At 42.5% G+C, this 20,694-nt stretch overlaps 1 protein-coding gene across 3 annotated transcripts in view; it reads left to right on the top strand.

The window, feature by feature from the left end:
- The first annotated feature begins 2,605 nt into the window (after positions 1 to 2,605).
- The window catches only part of LOC143509958 (uncharacterized), a 36,162-nt gene continuing 18,073 nt past the window's right edge, over positions 2,606 to 20,694 (top strand). The window contains exons 1-2 of one of the 3 annotated variants that reach the window (XM_076998884.1): positions 2,606 to 3,596; positions 3,635 to 3,935. The gene's annotated coding sequence lies outside the window, so the exon portion shown is untranslated. Of the gene's footprint in view, positions 3,936 to 18,367; positions 18,611 to 20,694 lie in introns of those variants that run through there. The other 2 variants (XM_076998883.1, XM_076998882.1) reach the window with 2 other exon arrangements.

Here is a 20,694-nt window from a genome sequence, read left to right on the forward strand (position 1 = left end):
CAGTCTGGCCCACTGCCAAACTAGAGCCAGGGTCCAAATGAACACAGCAGTCCACAGAACCAGCTTCCAGTGGACTCAGGTCAGGAGACTTTACTAGGGCCCGTGTGGTACTGCTGAAATCCTGCCACACCACACAATGATCCAGAAGAAGAAACTCTCCTCCACAGTGATAACCTCAAACAAGATCCACAGCACAAACACTAACAGCAATAGTCAAATTTGCTTTATTTCTTAATTTCTTGCAAATAAATAGGCAATTAAAAACTTTTAATTTTCATCTGCACATGTGCGGGCGCACACACACACAGATTCAAACACACACACACACACACACACACACATACACACACCCTCATCTACAGTCTGGAAGCTCAGTGTGTTGCCATGGTGGTGTCACCTCCACCACTACTATGTCATCACACTTCCTGACAAGATTCCTGCCCAGATGTATTTATCATGACACGCCCTCTTGGACACGGTCTTCATGTGTGAAATCAACCAGGAAAGCAGATTTTCCATTGGGCTACATCTTTAGTGACAGGTCATTGTATAATCTTATAGAACAGTTAGTTTACCCATGACATCGTTTTGAAACTGGAACGTGGCAACGTACATCAAGCACATCAGTTCAAGAGAAAGCAAATGGACACAGGAGATGCACACATTACAACAACAGAGACAGGAGATGTGCAGAGGGCAGAATGCCCCTCTAGGTGGGTGTGCAGTTCTGTGATGGCCCTCAGACACAGGGTGCATGAAGAGTGAGCTTTACACTTGCACATATCAGTACGGGTGATTGCAGACATGCTTGCAGACAGGAGTGGTTTCGGCAAAGCCCTTGAGTGCTGAAACTGTTTAAACCTTTTAAATCATGCAACACTGCAATTAGCTGAGCTTGAAGACAAAATCCAACCTGACTGATCCAGGATTTGTCTATTTGACCCTGATCTAACTGACTCAGCACTGTCGAGGCTGGTCTTACTGCCCCTGGACTGGCCTAACTACCCATGGCCTGGTCTGACCGACTCAGCACTGGTCTAACCGACCCTGTTCTGGTCTGACTGACCACAATCTAACTCACCCAGCACTGGCCTAACTGAACCTGGACTGGTCTAACTGACCCTGGACTGGTCTAACTCACCCTGGGCTGGTCTAACTCACCCAATCCTGGCCTACATGACCCAAGCTTTGATTGTGTTTTCCTGGTTGGTTGCTCATATCTGTGGTTTTCAGATGTCTCTCCTGGTTCATCTGTGATTGTTTACACTTTGACTCTGAGGAATCATTGCATGTTTTCTGTTCTTTGTCTGCTCAGATTGCTGGGCCTATTGCTTTGACCAGAATCTGCATTTTGGTATATACTATGTGTACTCGGGAATGAACAATCAAGGTTGTCTGTTGTTCTATACCTCCCTCTGGTGGCTGCAGATGGCCCAGCCAGTGATCCAGCGACAGGCCAGGCTATTTGGCTCATTTATGAACATACTGTTCATAAAGAAAATAAGTTTTTTGCTTAGCAATAATATTAGCAATAGTATATTTTGCTCATCAGTATGTGTGATATTAAAATTAAATAGATTGCTGCCTTATATGTTTTAAGCTATATATTTTGAGAAGGGCAATTCAGCTTATTGTTGCATCAGAAAATACTTTGGTCTAAGACAAGTGTTAGACTCCTGTGAAGTGTCTGTAAAATATGATCTACACTGATAAGCTCCACAGAAGGTGACTTGCAACAATTGCCTGTAATGACACCTTATCAGGCCGAGACACTGGGACCATGGAAGAGGACTGAATGGGTGGAGCAGTAGCATATAAAACTTACTTGTTACTAGTTTCAGATCTCTCTGGTGTACATGTTTTGTGTGTGTGAGATTTCCTGAGATATATCTTAGTTTTAATAAAGGCCTTTTGATATTGCTATAAATTTGGTCTGTTGTTCCTGGCATCTCCCTCTGCATCAATGAATGCACTGGGCTAAAGTGGTTCAAAGAAGTGTCCAGCCCAACAATTTGGTGACCCCCTGACGTGATGCCAAGAGGGATTTACGGTAAGCAGAAGCCTGTTACAACAAATATCTGCAAATTGTTAATACTAAATTTAATAATAGTTAATACTAAGTTGGAGGAATTTAATTCTCTTTGGTTCCCACTGATCAGTTCCATTAGCTAGTCGGGGTGGTTGGCGGGGACTTCAGCTCCCGGAGGGCCGGTTGGTGGCTGGGGGTCGACCCCGGGGAGACTGCTCGTGCCGGCCAATTTCTGGGCTGGAGGACCGGGGCTGCCGCCCTGGGATACCATGTGTTTGCCCTAGCGGGTGGTGGTGGGGGGGGGCTTGGGTGGCGCTCCCTCTGGGCTCTGGGGTGTGGGGCCGGGGTGCGGGGGGGGGCAGACGCTGGCCCTCAGCGGGGTGGCTGACCTCTCCTGCGGGGTCGAGCTGGGGCCCTGCCCGCGCGGGGGGACCTGCGCCGCGGCGGCCGCACCGCTGGGTGGGGTGGGTCGGTCGGCCTTGTGTCGGGCCGTTGGGTCTGGGCCTTGGGGCTCCGAGGTGCCTGGGTGGTGGGAGTGGGGTGGTGGATGATGGGGATGTCTGGGGTGGGCCGGGATGTAGGGTTCCAGATTCCGACCAGCATGTCCTCAATACTGTTGATGTCTGTCATCGTTTGATCACTGTGCGATTGGTATGGTTGTGGCTGCATACACAGGGGTGTTGTGTATATGGGACTAGTGTGTGTGGGTGTATATGTATGTGTGTGTGTATACATATATATATGTATGTATGTATGTATGTATGTATGTATGTATGTATGTGCGTATATATGTATATATTTATGGGTTAAATGTGTGTGAGTGCATACGTGTGTGAAGGAAATGCGTGTCTAGGTGTATGTGGATGTCCGGACCGGCTGCTCCCCCCCCCCCCCCACACACACACACACACACACACACAGTCCTTGTACATTTAGGATTCTGGGGGCAGGCATGTACTCAGAGGTTGACGAGGTGGGCCTGCTGCCATGGTTCACCCGTCTTCTCACCACTGTCTGTACCTCAGTTTTTTTACGGCACTTTAGACATTGAGGGCCTTTGAGGGGACGGTGTGGACATACACTGCCCAGTGGCCCGGTGCTTTGCCCACATCTGTTCCCTCCGGTTCCCCTGGACCTGCGCTCCTTGACTGGTGGGGCGCTGTCCGGGGTCTCTCTCTCCCACCTGCGGGGGCGGGCATGTGAGGGTTTCTGGGAAGTGCGGCTCTGGTACTCCACCGCTCCTTGGGGGGCCGTGGGCGGGTGGGATTCCCGGGTCTTTCTCTGCTCACCTCTGGCCTCTGGGGGAGTGTTGTCGCAGCTATCCACCCTTGCTGGTAAGTACATTCCATACATCTATCCTATGTTGCACTTTTAGGTTGCCATAAAAAAAAAATAAAAAAAAAACTAAATTGTGATGAACTAATGGTGTTTGGTCGATGCTAAATTAAACAGCAACTTTAAATTTTTCTTTTTTTTTGTTTGGTTTAAAAGGTAAAATATTTGGTATAAAGGTAAACAAGGAAATAAAGGTAAAATATATGGGATAAAGGTAAACAAGGAAATAAAGGTAAAATATATGGTTTAAAGGTAAACAAGGAAATGAAGGTAAAATATATGGTTTCAAAGGAATAAGGAATAAAATAAGGTAAATCGCGTAAAGTATATTTGTACTGACAAGTGATTTTTTTTGTTCTCCTGGATGTGGCAAATCCTTCCGTTCATCTGACGAGGTGACGGATGACCGGTGCCGTCCCGTGTCAACAGCTGGGTGGAAGGCCCGGAGCCCTGAGGAATCCCCGAATCCCCAATATTCGGACAAAGAACCAGAATTGATTGAGGGTGGGAAACCCTTCGGTGCCAACAGAACACCTCTCAATCTAAAAACTAAGGTTGAAGTCTCCTTCGGGTGAGTATCAAGTTTTTTATCAACATGGCTGGTGAGAAATGCAAAATGTACATAAGCAGTTTGATCTAAACTGGGGTGTTGGTTTATGGGAGTGGAAAACTTTAGAGGAACAAATGACTATGACTTGTAAAGTAATTCACACAATGGAAGAGAATCCTATGAAGTGGAAAATGTTTTAAAGAGAACTGTTATGCAACATTAAAAGTATGGGTGACCATGGCGGGTGAAGGGCATTCATGGCCTGGTGGTTAGGGAACTGGTCTTGTGACCGGAGGGGGGTCAGGTTCGCCACCCCCCCCCCCCCCCCCCCCCCACCGCCGGTCAACAAATTACGTTCGCCGCCACCCCGGTAGATCTTTCTGACTTGGTCATCTTATAAGTAGCTCGCAAGCTGAAAACTGTGGGCACCCCTGATCTACACTGATAAGCTCCACAGAAGGTGACTTGCAACAATTGCCTGTACGGACACCTTATCAGGCACACTTGGACCATGGAAAAAGACTGAAGGGGTGGAGCAGTAGCATATAAAACCTACTTGTTACTAGTAACTTTCAGATCTCTCTGGTGTACATGTTTTGTGTGTGTGAGATCTCCTGAGATATATCTTAGTTTTAATAAAGGACTTTTGATATTGCTATAAATTTGGTCTGTTGTTCCTGGTATCTCCCTCTGCATCAATGAATGTGCTGGGCTAAAGCTAAAGTGGTTCAAAGAAGTGTTCAGCCCAACAATACCTAATAGTCAATAGCCAAAGAAATGAGGAGGAGATCAGATAGATGTGTTCAATTAAGATAAGATAATGCTTTATTAGTCCCGCAACGGGGAAATTTGTTAGACTACATTTTGAATTTCGCATTCAAATCACTGTGCAAGCACTACAGTAATGAACACTGTGAACGTGGACTGAATTGTCAACAGTGTTTATTGTTTATTATAAGGGCCAAGCAGAAAGTCAGGTGAGCAAACAATATACCAGGGGGCTATTCCACGAAGCGAGCTTATGAAAGCGGCGCTTATTAGAGTGAGCCTCGCTTGAGTTAGCCAAACATTTCTGTTCTGTTCCACTAACGAAATCCAGACGCAACCTGTTCCCGCTAATTCAAGCCAGGCTTTTGTAATCGGCGATCATGCGCGTGCACACAGTATTTACACAGCCTGACTAATCGATATTTGAAAAGGCAAGAAAATGTCGAAAGAGCTGAAGAAATTAGCAGCTTTTTTTCTTATTCTGCTGAACAGGAGCTACTTGTACGTCTGTATGAGGAATATAAATACATTATTACGAAGAAAGGCAACATGTCCTGTATTTATAGTCAGAGAAGCTGTCTGGCAGAATATTGCAGACAGATTAAATGCGTGAGCATATAATTTAATCCACTCATTGGCATTTTAAAAGTGTTATAGTAAATTAATAATGTTAATTAATCATGAGCAGGGTGAAGAGAATGTGGCAGCAGGTCAAGGTGAAATATAAAATTATACACCAGAATGGTAAGTACAGTTGATTAGTCTAATGTGCAGGAAAAGGTAAAACACCACATTAAATAACTGCATAAAATATTTTAGCAACCAGAAAGAAAACTGCTACTGGTAGTGGGCCTCCTGTAGCAGCCCTCACTCCTGCAGAAGACCTTGCTTTAGAGCAAAACAGCAGATGCCCCATCATTGTGGAGTTCATACATGTTGCTACATGTTTTTACCACTTCACTACACTTGTATTGCACTACTGTCTACTCTGTAAAGCTATTTTATAATTTTATTTTTACTTCAGTGTACTTTCGTGTTGTTTTGTGCTGAAACTTGGGAAGGAGAGTAACGTAATTTCGATTATCCGTATGCCCTGTGCATATGCAGAATTGACAGTAAAACTACTTGAACTTGAATTTGATTAATATATTGAGGAAGCGCTCAAGCACAAGGCAAACCTTTCGAATTTCGCGGCAGACTGTTGCCTTACCAAGATGTTCTGCATCCCCAACACTGTACAGAAATGCGCCATTGGCAAAGAAGTGCAAAGCGATACAGACCGTTTGGGGTTTGGTAAGAGCATTACTATGTCTAGTGGTCTTAATATATGGCCCCAATAATTTACAGAGATATATAATACTGTGTCTTCTGAACCTGTAGTGCTCAAATAAGTAGTCATCTGGAAAGCCCAGTGGATCTGTCCTGTCTTGGAATGACCTTGGAGCTGGTAGCATGAATGCTCTGCGCACTACACACGCTCCCTCATCTACTGGATTTTCTACAAATGGGCATGCCATGGTCAATCAGCCTTCAGCCTTCACTGTTAGCTGCTCTTTTATAGCCTACATTTTGGATTATTTGTATCACCTGTATGAAAATCTTGGTAAGGTAGTTGTCTGTGTCCATTTCCTTTTTGCACCATTAAGTTATCCACACATTTACATTATTTATACTGAACATATGTGAATTGCGGAGTCATATGATTTGCTTGTAATTTGAACACAAAAGAAGAAGTATGGGGATAAATATATATCTAAAGGTATCTTCACCTAAATTACTCAGTTATTATTAATACTCAGGTACAAATAATTGTATTTTTTGTGATATAGAGTTTATGCTAATGTATGTTTGTGGACCATAACTGCTATTAGACACTGTATTCCATTTTACACTGACCTGAATTTAAGATTAAACCAATACATTGAAATGTGCAGAAACCTCAATGATTAACAATGAATATGTACTCTGAAGATTGAAATATAAATTGCATTTGGAAATATAATTATTTTAATAATAACCTGCAAGCATTCCAAACTAATTACAGTACTTAATTAAAAGTATAAAGATGTGATATGCTACATCCACAGTAATTTAATGGATAGAACTGCAGCAGAACCTTGTTCCTCAACTTTGTTTCCTGGATGGCGAGACTGTTCAGCCAATAGAAGCGTTCCAGCTAAGCTAAGCCTCAACTCTAGCCTGGTACCGAGCCGGTTTGTACAAAAGTATATATGTTGCTGTAGTAACTGAGCGAGGTTTAAGTCTAGCCTCTTTCGTGGAACCGAATTTGAGCAAAATGAGCCAGGCTTGTCTTAAAAAGCCCGGCTTACTGAGTTAGCTCACTTCGTGGAATACTCCCCAGGTCAGACAGGAAATGAGTAGCAACAGAAATGTATCGATCATGCAGAGCAAACACAGAATCTTAGAGCTGGCTCACAAGAAGCTGTTCAGTTCAGTTGATTTTACAGTGCATGTGTCAAGTGTATGACAATACAAACCACAAGCAAGCCACAAACAAGCCAGAAACAAAATGAAATGAAATCACCTTGGGATGTGGCCTAGGTTTAGTTTATTTAGGGATCTGTTTAGAGATCTGAGTTCACTGATACGTTCACAAATACGATAAAATCCAAGACTCAGAATGTGAGAACACCTGAAACAAGAAAAAGATCCAAGATGTCACTGTTCGCAGAACAGATGTCAGTGATCTCTGAACATAGCAGCAGATGTTAGTGTTCTCTGAACAGAGCAGAATTTAGTGTTCTCCAAATAGAGATGTTGGTGATCTCTGAATAGAGCAGCAAATGTATGTGTTCTCTAAATAGAGCAGTAGATATCAGTGTTCTCTGAACAGAACAGATATTAAGTGTTCTCTGAAAATAGATTTTAGTGATCTCTGAATAGCAGCAGATGTATGTGTTCTCTGAATAGACCAGCAGACATTATTGTTCTCTGAAGAGAGCAGATGTTAGTGATCCCTGAATAGAGCAGCAGATGTTAGTGATCTCTGAATAGAGCAGCAGATGTTAGTGATCTCTGAACAGAGCAGCAGATGTTAGTGCTCTCTGAATAGAGCAGCAAATGTTAGTAAACTCTGAACAGAGCAGATGTGTTACGCTGTGTGCGGGCGGAAGGACGAGGCACAAAATCAAGCTCGCAGACAGTAACGTCACTTTTATTGAGAACAATTAAGGCGCAGAATAGCACACATATAACACAACACACACTGACGTGTGACACTCAGACAAAGACGAGCACGGGACACTGCGAGAACGCACAATAAAGAGACAAACCACATAAACCCCGAGTGATGACGAGAGACGAGCCACAGGTGAGACTGATGATCACACTCGGATACAACCACACCCACGAAGATACACAGACGCAGACGACTAGACGTAGACGACATAAACACACACCCAAAGGAGAGGGGTCGGGAGCTGTACCGTGACAAGATGTCAGTGATCTCTGAACTGAGCAGCAAATGTTAGTGATCTCTGAACAGAGCAGATGTTAGTACTCTCTGAACTGAGCAGATGTTGGTGTTCTCTGTAAAGAGCAGATTTTAGTGTTCTCTGAACAGACACGTTGGTGATCTCTGAACATAGCAGATGTTAGTGATCTCTGAAAAGAGCAGTAGATGTAGGTGTTCTCTGAACTGAGCAGGAGATGTTAGTGTTTTCTGAACAGAGCAGATTTTAGTGTTTTCTGAACAGAGCAGATTTTAGTGTTCTCTGAACAGAGCAGATGTTAGTGTTTTCTGAACATAGCAGTTGTTAGTGGTCTCTGAATAGAGCAACAGATGTCAGTGTTTTCTGAAATGAGCAGATGTTAGTGTTCTCTGAGCAGGAGTTTTTGGTGTTCTCTGAACAGAGCAGATGTTAGTGGTCTGAATAGAGCAGCAAATGTCAGTGATCTCTGAACAGAGCAGCAGATGTTAGTGATATCTGAACAGAGCAGATCTTCTTGTCCTCAGGAGGACAAGAAGAGAGCTGACCATAGGTGTTAGGAGGGCAAAAACTACATATGCTTAGAGGATCCAGGGACATTTCTCCTCCCAAGATCCACAGCACATGTGGAGGGGCATAAAGTGCATCACGGATTACAAAACAAGAGATGCACAAGGCCCCAGAGACCCCTCTCTGCCTGAGGCTCTAAACAAATTCTATGCCCGCTTTGAGGACCCCAACACACCCCCCAGCACCAGACTCACCACATCACCCGGAGAAGAGCACTTCAGCGTGACCCTGGCAGAAGTAAAGAGGACCCTTAAAAGGATCAACCCCCGGAAAGCTGCTGGCCTGGACAACATCCCCGGACGTGTGCTGAAGGGCTGTGAACTATCAACGGTCCTGGCAGACATCTTCAACTCCTCCCTCATCCAAGACTCGGTCCCCACCTGTCTGAAGACTGCCACCATCATCCCGGTCCCCAGCAACAGGTCTGAATAACTACTAGCCTGTAGCCCTCACGCCGATAGTCATCCAAATGCTTTGAGAGACTGGTTATGACCCACATCAAAGCCACCATTGACATCACTGCTGACCCACACCAGTACGCCTACAGGACAAACCGATCCACAGAGGATGCCATCTCCTCTGTGGTCCACACCACCCTCACCCACCTGGAGCAGAGGGATTTCTATGTCCGTTTGCTCTTTGTGGACTTCACATCCGCCTTCAACACCATGATTCCCCAGACCCTGGTCAACAAGCTCTTCACACTTGGACTGAGCCCTTCACTATGCAACTGGGTCCTGGACTTCCTGACCAACAGGCCACAGTCTGTGAGGATCCACAACATCTCCTCCTCCACCATCACCCTCAGCACAGGCTCCCCTCAGGGCTGTGTGCTGAGCCCCCTCCTGTTCACACTGCTCACAAATGACTGCTCAGCCATTCATCCTGGCTGTCATATTGTGAAGTTTGCAGATGACACGGCAGTGGTCGGACGCATCACAAACAATGATGAGTCCGGCTACAGGCAGGAGGTGGAACACCTGGAGGGCTGGTGCAGAAAGAACAACCTCTGCATCAACGGAGAATGTGCTGTGGAAGTGGTTTCCAGCTACAGGTACTTAGGTGTGCACCTGGGTGACAACCTCACCTGGAGCAACAACACCTCCAGTCTGGTCAGGAAAGCTCATCAGCGGCTTTATTCCCTCAGGCGGCTGAGACGAGCTGGACTCGGGAGCTCAGTTCTCCTCTCATTCTATAGATGTGTGGTGGAGAGCGTACTGTGCTCTAATATCAACGTGTGGCACGGAAGCTCTGCAGAGGGTGGTGAAGGCTGCACAGAGGACTGTTGAAGTCAGCCTCCCCACCACCACAGACATCTACACCTCCAGATGCAGGAGGAGGGCCGCCTGCATCATGAAGGACCCCACCCACCCAGCACACTCACTTTTTGTCCCGCTCCCCTCAGGCAGGAGGCTGCGGAGCATTAAGTGCAGAACTTCTCGTCTGAGGAACAGCTTAATTCCAGAAGCTGTCAGACTCACAAACTCTAAATGAGAACCAGCACTCAGTTGGTCTCTCTGACAATCAGCACTTTACACAAGGACACTTTACCCACAGTCACTTTTAAAAAACAAAAAACTTGAAAGTACTCAGATTAATTTATTTGTTACAGATTTATTTATTTTTACTCTACTTATTCTATTTTATTTTTATTTTATTTCTTTCTTTCTATTCTATTCTATTTTTTTATTATATTGCTGCTATTGGGGTAAAAACTGAGACCCTGGGTTCTAAATTTCGTTCCACCTCATGTACCACATATGATGTGAATGGCAATAAAGTCTCCTTGAATCCTTGAATTTTAGTATTCTCTGAACCGACATGTTAGTGATATCTGAACAGTGCAGCAAATGTTGGTGGTCTCTGAACAGAGTAGATGTTAGTGTTTTCTGAACAGAGTAGATGTTAGTGGTCTCTGAATAGAGCAGCAGATGCTAGTGTTTTCTGAACTGAGCAGATGTTAGTGATCTTTGAACAGAGCAGCAGATGTTAGTGATATCTGAACAGAGATATTAGTGATCTCTGAACAGAGCAGGAGATGTTAGTGTTCTCTGAACAGAGCCCATGTTATGGTTCTCTGAACAGAACAGATGTTAGTGGTCTCTGAACAGAGCAGCAGATGTTAGTGTTTTCTGAATATAGCAGCAGATGTTAGTGTTCTCAGAACAGAGCAGATATTAGTGTTCTCTGAATAGAGCATCAGATGTTAGTGATCTCTGTACTGAGGAGATGTTAGTGATCTCTGAACAGAGCAGATGTTATGGTTCTCTGAACAGAACAGATGTTTGTGTTCTCTGAACAGAGCAGATGTTATGATTCTCTGAACAGATGTTTGTGTTCTCTGAAGAGAGCAGATGTTATTGTTCTCTGAACAGAGCAGATGTTATTGATAACTGAACAGAGCAGCTCTGAGGCCCTGGATGCAGTAAATCAGGCAAAATGGAAATGTCTATTTTCACAAATCACCATTTCCCTGTCTGCAGTAAAACACAAATTCAAAAAGTGGAAATTTGCATGGTGGGAACACACAAGTCTCTGACCTATGATCTCTAAGTAATTTCCATCACAATACTTCTTTTGCATATTGCAGTCACAAAAAGCATAGCAGCTAAAACGTGGTGTGAAACAGACAGGCAGCTTGAAGTCATGTAACCTAATATGAAATAAAAGCCTACTGCATTAACAGCATGACAGTGGGTTACGTCATTCTGGAGCTGTGTAGAACAAATGAGATCCGGGTCGCCAGCATTTTCTAAAAGCTACATTTCTTCTTATCTACCATACAAATGGACCTCATGCCATCTGCTCCCCCACTGGGTGGTCTACCTCACACATCTCTGGATGGTCTACCTCACTCATCTCTGGATGGTGATCAGGTTCATTTGGTTGCATGTTTATCCATAAACAAATTTTCTGTAAGATCGTTTGGAGCAGCATCAATATCACAGACACCAGTAAGGCCAAAATCAGCAAACTGGCCAGTACACCATGCTTCTCTGGTTCCTCTTGCATGCCTAAACATAGAACACAAAATGTTATGAGGGTTTAAAAAGATTCAAGAAATGCATTGTGCAAAAGGCCTTCATCATTGGCCTTCAACACAATGGTGTTATGTAGTGTGTTAAGTGTGTTTTTGTCACCAGGCTGGGACACCAGACCTCACTGTTAAGCCTCCTGGAGTTTTTTGGGCTTAACTCTATGACACACCAACAAGGGGAGAAATCTACCTGATGACCCTGAGAAAAGCTCACATTGTGCTGGTTGGAATGAAGATGCAAGCAGGCCTTCTATTTTAATGGAAATCTGCTAGTATAGGATATTCTTAAATATTATCCTGGGTATTGTAACACTCTCACCCTCAGTGCGGGGAAAACATGAAACTCCAGGCCTGGAAGTCGTGTGGTGTAGCATTAGCCGTCAGCATTCAGGACACCATACACTCGGAGGTGGGCAGCATGAGGGTTTATTGGCTACACGGACCATACGAAGCCAGGTCACACGGCTGTTACCCAATTACACATAAAAGGATGAAACAGCGTTGAGCCTCACAACAGTGTTACTGTAGTAATAGAGAGTCCACTAATACAGAATAGGAAGGTACGGACTAAAGCCGTTGTACAAGCATACCGTCTTCTTCCCCGGGACTTCTACTATATCTCACTCTCTCTCTTCAGGATCCTCCCCAAAGACACACCCCCTATGAACAAGAGTTATCTCTCCCTTAAAGGTACAGCGTAGCTGTAACCGTTACAGTATGTTTACAAGAGACAGAACATTGAAGTCAAGTCTTACCCTCAACAGTGACTGCATATGTAGCAATAATTTCTTAATTCCTGGTGTCCCGTATGGTGTAAACACCACTATCAGACTCCATCTCTTTCAGCTGCAGACTGGAACGGAATGACACTCTTCTCATACTCAAAGTTGAATTCACGCCTGTCAACCTCACAGAGACTAACAGTGATTGGATGGTCATTATCAGTCTTATTAAAACCACCTCCCCTGGTTCTGAGACAGGCACATCTAGGGTGAGAGATTCTCCAGGAAGGATATGAACTTTAGAACTGAAAGCTGGATGTAGAAAAACAAATATGAAGAACATTTTGGAATTTCTGTTTATAGTGTGTAAATATTACCATACCATACCATACAATACCATCTTTATTTATAAACCACTTTTAAACAACAACAGCTGACACAAAGTGCTATAGAAATAGAAATAGTAAACAGATAAGTAAAAGACAATTTAAAAACGATTAAGAAAGCAACACAATAACAATAACTAAAAATAGACAAACGTTAACGATTCACCACTAAGTTTCGCTAGGTTTGAAAGCCAGGGAAAACAGGTGGGTTTTAAGCCGAACTTTAAAAATGGAAAGTGAAGGGGCCTCTCTAACCTGCAAAGGTAAATCATTCCATAATCTAGGTGCAGCCACAGAAAAGGCCCTGTCCCCTCTGAGCTTCCTTTTAGATCTCGGTACTATCAGTAGCAGCTGGTCTGCTGATCTGAGAGACCGGCAAGGTATGTAGGGGTGACAAAGCTCAGAGAGGTAAGGCGGTGCAAGGTTATGTAATGATTTAAAAACGAACATAAGAATTTTAAAATGAACCCTAAAATATACAGGCAGCCAGTGAAGTGATGCCAGGATGAGAGTGATGTTCTCTCTCTATTTTGTTCCTGTCAAAAATCGGGCAGCAGCATTTTGGACCAGCTGCAGACGTGAGAGAAGTGATTGGTTAACTCCCAAATACAGAGAATTACAGTAATCCAGACGGGTTGAAGTAAAAGCATGGATCACTGTTTCAAGGTGGTGCCTAGGGAGAAAAGTTTTCACTGGAGCCAATCGCCTCAAATAATAAAAACTGGACTTAACCACAGCTTTGACTTGGCTGTCCAATTTAAAATCACTGTCGAGTTTAAACCCAAGATCAGTGATAATCGGTTTAAAATAAGCCTCCAAGGATCCCAAGTCAACCGAGGTTGACTATTACACAATAATGCAGAAACACTCCTCACAGTATTCACTGTATTTAATTTATAAAAGAATCAGACTGTTCTAACTTACTGATCCAACTGAAATATGAACACAGCCACACAGTAAAGTATTACCATGGATTTGAAGAGTCCAATCACATAATGTTTTATTATTACAGTTGCAGGTGTACCAGGCCCTGTTTGTGTGATCAACATCAGTGATGGTGAGGGAGAGATCTCCCTTCAGGTACTGATCATGGGACATGTGAAATCCCTCCTTTGACTGACAGGATGTCTGATTACACTGAGCTAGAATGTCACGTGGTTTATGGAACACAGTCCACGTGACCAGACCAGAACACGTGTTACTGCAGGAGAGGGTATCAGCATCATGAAGATTCACTCTTAAAGTAGGATTCAGTGACCCTTGAGGCAGAACTGTATACAAACACGTCACACAGAAACAGAACACTGACTACATTTGGGTTCTGTTTTCAATCATATTTGTAATATACAGTATTTACAATCATACAAATTACACTTTTACACAAAGACTCCTCTCTGTTCTGTAACACAAATACCCAAGCAATTTTGTAATTACCATGTGAGTACAGTGATGTTGGTGTTCTTGGCCAGTCCATAATACTCAGAGCACATATGCTTTATGCAATTTTAACCTGGTTACGTTTTCTTTAGTGATACAAAATTTAGTATATTTCATAAATAGGAATTTAGCAGCAATATTTTTGCTGAAGACCCAGTAAAATTGAACCTTACCACCAACTTTGACTCTATATGTGCCAATGACTTCATCATTCCTGTTGTCCCGTATGGTGTAAACACCACTATCAGACTCCTTCATCTCCTTCAGCTGCAGACTGGAACTGAACATCACTCTCTTATCATATTCAGACACACACTGGATTTCACGTCCTCTAATCTCACACAGTCTGACAGTGATTGGTTTGGTGTCTCCAGTCCTGTTCAGAGTCACCTCCACTGGCTCTGAGACAGCCACATCCATGCTGAGAGATTTTCCAGGATAGATATGGACATTTATAGCTGGGCAGAAGCAGCAAGAAAAACACAACAAATATTACAATTGATGTGCCTAAATGGACTGAGTTCATGTGTAAACAGATTAGAACATGTCTAATCCAGTATCAACACACTAGATCAGAATACTCACACCACAGGTCTCCATACTACTGAAGTGTAGACATCTGTGATATTCTGATATTGCTTTCATTAGTGTATAAGCATTTAGCAACAATTACTTACCATTGACTTGAAGAGTCTGATCACACAACATTTTATTATTACAAGTGCAGGTATACCAGGCCCTCTTAGTGTAATCAATATCAGTGATGGTGAGGGAGAGATCTCCCTTCAGGTACTGATCATGGGACATGTGAAATCCCTCTTTTGACTGACAGGATGTCTGGTCACACTGAGCCAGAATGTCATGTGGTTTATGGAGCACAGTCCATGTGACCAGACCAGAACACGTCTGACTGCAGGGGACAGTAGCAGCATCATGAAGATTCACCTTTACCGGTCTGACTGGTGAAACTGGAGAAAAGACTGGAACAAAACAAAGGCCATTTAGGCTCAAGAGAGGGAACTATAACATATTAATAATTTATAATCCAGCTGTGATTTCAGAGAGGGGAATGCAACGTATGAATGACCCATAATCCATCAGTAATACCAGAGAGGGAACCATAACATATATGAATAATCCATAAAACAGCTGTGAGTCCCAGGCAATCTCAGTGTTCAGTGTCCATTAAAACCCTTGTATCTGAATTCTGCATGTATTGTAGATCTGGAAAGGGGAGAGTGTCAGGATATAGCAAACAACAGAGCAATTTTATAATTCTAAAATAATTTTTGCAAAGTTAGTAGACAAAATTTAATCAAGGTTAAATTCAACTACACTCCCTCAGAGAGTAGTTTAATCCTGAAACTAGGACTGCTAAATATTAGATCCCTGTCACCTAAAGCATTGCTTGTTAATGAAATGATTACTGATCATAATCTATGCATGCCTTGCTTGACGGAAACCTGGACTCGACCAGGCAACTATATGGCCCTAAACAAAGTTTCTCCCTCTGGCTATAGATATGTCCATAACCCCCGTCCAAATGGTCGAGGAGGTGGTGTCGCCATTATATATGACTCTGATATAATTTTTTTCCTCTCCTAATAAACTGCAATAAAGAATAAAGAAAAAACCGAGACGACAGTATAGCTTTAGAAATGCATGTAGGGCGTTCAAATAACATTTATACTAGATAACTTGTTAAGCAAAATAAGTTTCCAAACAAAATAAGGTTTCACAGCTCCGTGGTTCTCGGAAGCGGAATATGTAAATGAGGACATCAAAGGGCCAAATCGAAACTAGCTAGCGGCGGTAGGCTAACGACAGCTAGCGTCGCCACAGCGGGCGGAAATTATCATACAGTTAAGCCCGCCCACTAAGAGGGAAGATATGATTGGTCAATTTTACTGTCATTTGAAACTGGTATTGCGTTGAATTATAACTGCCAGGCATTTTGTAAACGAACAGCGGGCATCACAGTCCTGATAGGGGGAGACACAGGCTCACAGGCTTCCACTTAACCCCTCACCTTCCAACACAGAATGAATAGACACGGGTGAATAATTTATTTGCTTATATTTTTGTAATTGTTTAGATGTCGATTGTAAAACTGTAAGTAGATCAAATAAAATTGGATAATTATATATATAATGTTTTAAGAATATTTTAGGCCCTCTGAGAGGGCGTAGAGGGCCCTGACGGTTCCCCACTGGACTCTGATATAGGCATTTCTCAAAAATTCGGCTTCAAGTTTAATTCTTTTGAACATCTCATCCTCACTGTATCAAATACATCAAATTTAACAACCAACAAAGCGTTGCAGTCGTTTATGTTAATTACTATTTACCACCCCCCTGGTTCATACCAGTTCTTGCAGGAGTTTTCAGACTTCAGCCGATAAGGTGAAGCTTTTTGGTCAACTCTTGTCAGTAAACCACATTGTTTCTGCTGCTTAAAACAGCATTAGAACTTGAACATGTGCCTAAATTCTGCACCTGATGACCAGCTCAATAACAAGGGCTGTTTTACAAACGCATCTTAGCAGAAAGATGTTTCATAAAGCATCACATTGAAGACACGGACACGTACATGTATATTTACCACATCTCATGTTATTATTGCAAACATATGTAATGGAAAGGATGTTAGACAGTAATTCACAGCAATAAGAAAACCATTTTGACTAAAATCACAAATTTATTCTCTAAAATTCCACCTTAAATGGTCACACCATATTCCTGAAGCTGTGAATAAGAAAGCTAGAGTTGACTTCACCTTACCATTATCGCATTAAATTCAAACTATAAACAGGCATGTTTTGACATCCAGAATTCTGACTATGTCTGAGATATCACTGGTGCTTTGACAAGACAGGGCTAACTTTTCCACCCAAAAGAGTCTTTATGTCCGTCATTGGAGGCCTGCGGCGTTTCTGGACAGCAGATGCCACAGTTGTCAGTAGCACTGGACACGCTAAGTGCCACAATTATGTGTCACCTGTCACAAGGTGCCATTTATAGGTGACACAGAGGCCACTTTATGCTGGCACTTGGCAGAAAGACGCACTTCCCAGTGACATCAGAGATGTTTTATGATTGACAAGATGCGAGTTCGATTAGTCCTACGTTTGTTTGCTCTTTCTATGTACCCCGGATATTTTCCCTAACTGAATTTCAACCTGAATTTTTTGGATGTCACAAACTTTTTTTCAAGAAATCAAAGTTTCAGGTAGAGGGTCTGGTGAAACCATCTCCATATTAACTCTTATCGAGTCTCCCTAATAATTACAACTAAAACAGTTGTTGTGTTTGCTCCCTATTGATTACAACTAACACAGTTGTTGTGTTTCCACTGTATTTAACAGCCCTGTTGCAAACTATACAGCTTGCTGTATTTTCATTTTCTGCAATAAAATAAAGCCAAATGGTGCATCTCTTCCTCTCAGACTTTTTAATACTCCAGTGGTGTCTCTCTCCAGCGCTGAGTGGGCGGGCCAGGCCCACTTTTTTTTAAGCGAATCTTTTTTAAAAACGAATCTTTTTTTTGTAGACTTTGAGATGAACAAACATGGTCTTCAATTACTGTCCTCAGCGAGCAGCGGGTGCTGCCGTGAGCCCCGTCCCACACAATGCAGTCTGACAATGCAGTTTTAATACTGCTGAGAATGCAGTTTTAATACTACTGTCGAGAGTTTTGCTGTAGAGAGTTTTGATAGAGTTTTGCTGTTGAGCGCGTTCACATTTGAGCGTCTGGTAATAGATGTCAACCAACGCAGCTATTAACAATCACCTTATCGACACACCCCTTTAAATAACACTTGATAACTTCTATAAAATCTGTTTATCGTAGAGAAAACACTGGGAGAGATACTAACGCAGTGGGGTCTTATAGAATTGACAAAATATAATTGCTCAAAAAACTTTACTCATTTCTTTCTCTCCCACAACGTTATTCTTTTACAGCTTATATTATGCAAATTAGGCGATGACGCAATTTTCTGACTTTTAGGACAGCCAATAGCGACTTTCCTTACTGAGGAGTGGGCAGCGCTGCTCTTACAGACAGAAAAGAGACTTTGAAGAATCCTCGTACGCAGCAGTCGGTGCGTGCGGGACAGTTAAAAAGACTGAGTATTAATCTTTTTACACGAGTATTGCTCAAAATCAATACCAGCGTTGGTATCGATATTTGGATCTATCAGCACACCTACCATCACCATCGGACATTACAGACCACAGGTTTCCTTATTCTCAATATCAGCATCGAGCGTTTAGTGGAGTTGCGCCTATTGTCTCCTGTTTGGAAGTGTTGGACTACTGGTTGACCTGTAAGTACTTAACTTAGTAATACGAAACACTAACACCTTTTAACCAAATCTTAACCAGACTATTTTGTTCGTTCCGTTACCTCACGGTTGAATCTCGTGTCTTGACTAAGTTGGTGGAAAATTCAACGTGTTAAACTGTTTTTATAATGGATGTTCTAGCGCTAACTAACCCAGCCAGATAACGTAGCTACTTATTTGCTACTAATATAATTCTGTTTGGTTATTTTGTTTAGTAGCTCAGTGGTTCCTATTACCAAGATAAAAGCTTATGCTAGTTATATTGTACGAATTTATTACAGTAGCTTTAATGTACCATTTAATTGATTTCATGCTGTTATAGTGGATGTATTGTAATGTTACATACATTTGATTTAGTTTGGTTATTCATTGAAGTATGTTTACGTTTAGGTGAAATAAATCTATATAATCTATAGATAGATCTATATAATCTATAGATAGATATATACGGGTGAAATTTTTGTAGAAGCTTTGACGCCCCCTCAGGAACTCCTTTTGAAAATGTTTACTGTGTATTGTCTCCCCACCCCTGCATTGAAATGTGATTTACGCCCTTGATTTCTAATTATTTTCCCATTGTTAATCGGTTTCTCTTTTTGTAAATATCCATCGCACGATAGAAAATGATCTCTGAAGGAGTCTTGTAAATAGTCACCCAGCAAGATCCCTTGTCTTTTTCAAATCAGGGGTGGGTTTCCCGAAACGTTCGTAGCGCTAAGTACTTCGTAACCTCGTATGAAACGTATGAGGTTAAGAAGTACTTAGCGCTAAGAACGATTCGGGAAACTCACCCCAGAATTCTTACAATTTATCTATGTTTCAGAACAAACAAAATAAATTACGGGAATTACATTTTTAAAGCTTACATGTTAATGTTGTCAGCCTAAGTGCATGTAGTCTTGGTAACGACGCTGAAGTTGATTACTTATTCGCAGTTTGAGATTCGTTTGGTTACTTATTCTCATCTCCTTATTCGGCGGCTGAAATTGGTTCCTTATTCAAATAAGAGGTTATTGTTTATCATACTGATTTTGTGAATGTAGAGAACAATATATAAATATAAAGCATTTCTTTTGTAAAATGGTTTCTATTTCAAGTCGTTCCAATTGTACGCGATTTGTACATGATGATTGAATTCGTCGGCATTTCTAACGTAAGGAAACATATTCTTAGATTTGAAAACTAAAACACAGAAATGCTGTTCTAGAATACAAATGAATTGGAAGAAGACATACCAGCACACAACATGGTATATTGAGCAGTGGTCATATAGGTGAACGAATTTAAAGGGGCAGTTTCAGAGGCTTATTGAAGGCCTTATCAGGGGCGCAGATGGCACTGGGGACGGGGGGGACATGTCCCCTCCAGATTTATATTGACCCCATCCGAAATCTAGCATCTACAAGCATAAACGTATATATTGTACAGCTTGGTCCCCCTCACTTCAGAATTTCCATCTGCGCCGATGGGCCTTATTGATGGTGGGCCAGAGAAATAAGAAATGCATCATGAAGAACACGTTACTTTCTGTAGGAAAAACCTGATTTTAGCCTGGCCCGACATCATTTTAAGCCTCAAATCTAACTGGAAACAAGGCATATTGAGCACAGGTGAAATGGTTCAGAAGGGCAATTTCAGAAGCCTGCTATATGCCTGTAGGGTCGTGGGCCAGGCCAAACTCAAATGCTTCATACATAACAGGTTACTCTATGTATGAGAAACCTGATTTTGGCCTGGCCCAATAACATTTTAGCCCTCAAAGATAACTGGAAACATGACACATGCAGGTGCGCACATTGTTCAGGTCGATTTCAGAGGCTTCCTGTATACCTTTAAGGTGCCGGGCCTGGCAAATAACGTATGCATCATACATAACAGGTTCCTGTGTGTAAGAGAACCCTGGTTTGAGCCTGACCTGACATCACTTTAGCCCTCAGATCTAACTGGCAATATGGAATATTGTACATTGTTGCGCCCAGGTCACATGATTCAGGAGGTCAAATTCAGAGGCTTGCTGTATGTCTCTAAGGTGTTGCTCCAGACAAATCTCATATGAATCATGCAAA

The sequence above is a fragment of the Brachyhypopomus gauderio genome, chromosome 3 (assembly GCF_052324685.1).
Source record: "Brachyhypopomus gauderio isolate BG-103 chromosome 3, BGAUD_0.2, whole genome shotgun sequence".
NCBI lineage: Eukaryota > Metazoa > Chordata > Actinopteri > Gymnotiformes > Hypopomidae > Brachyhypopomus > Brachyhypopomus gauderio.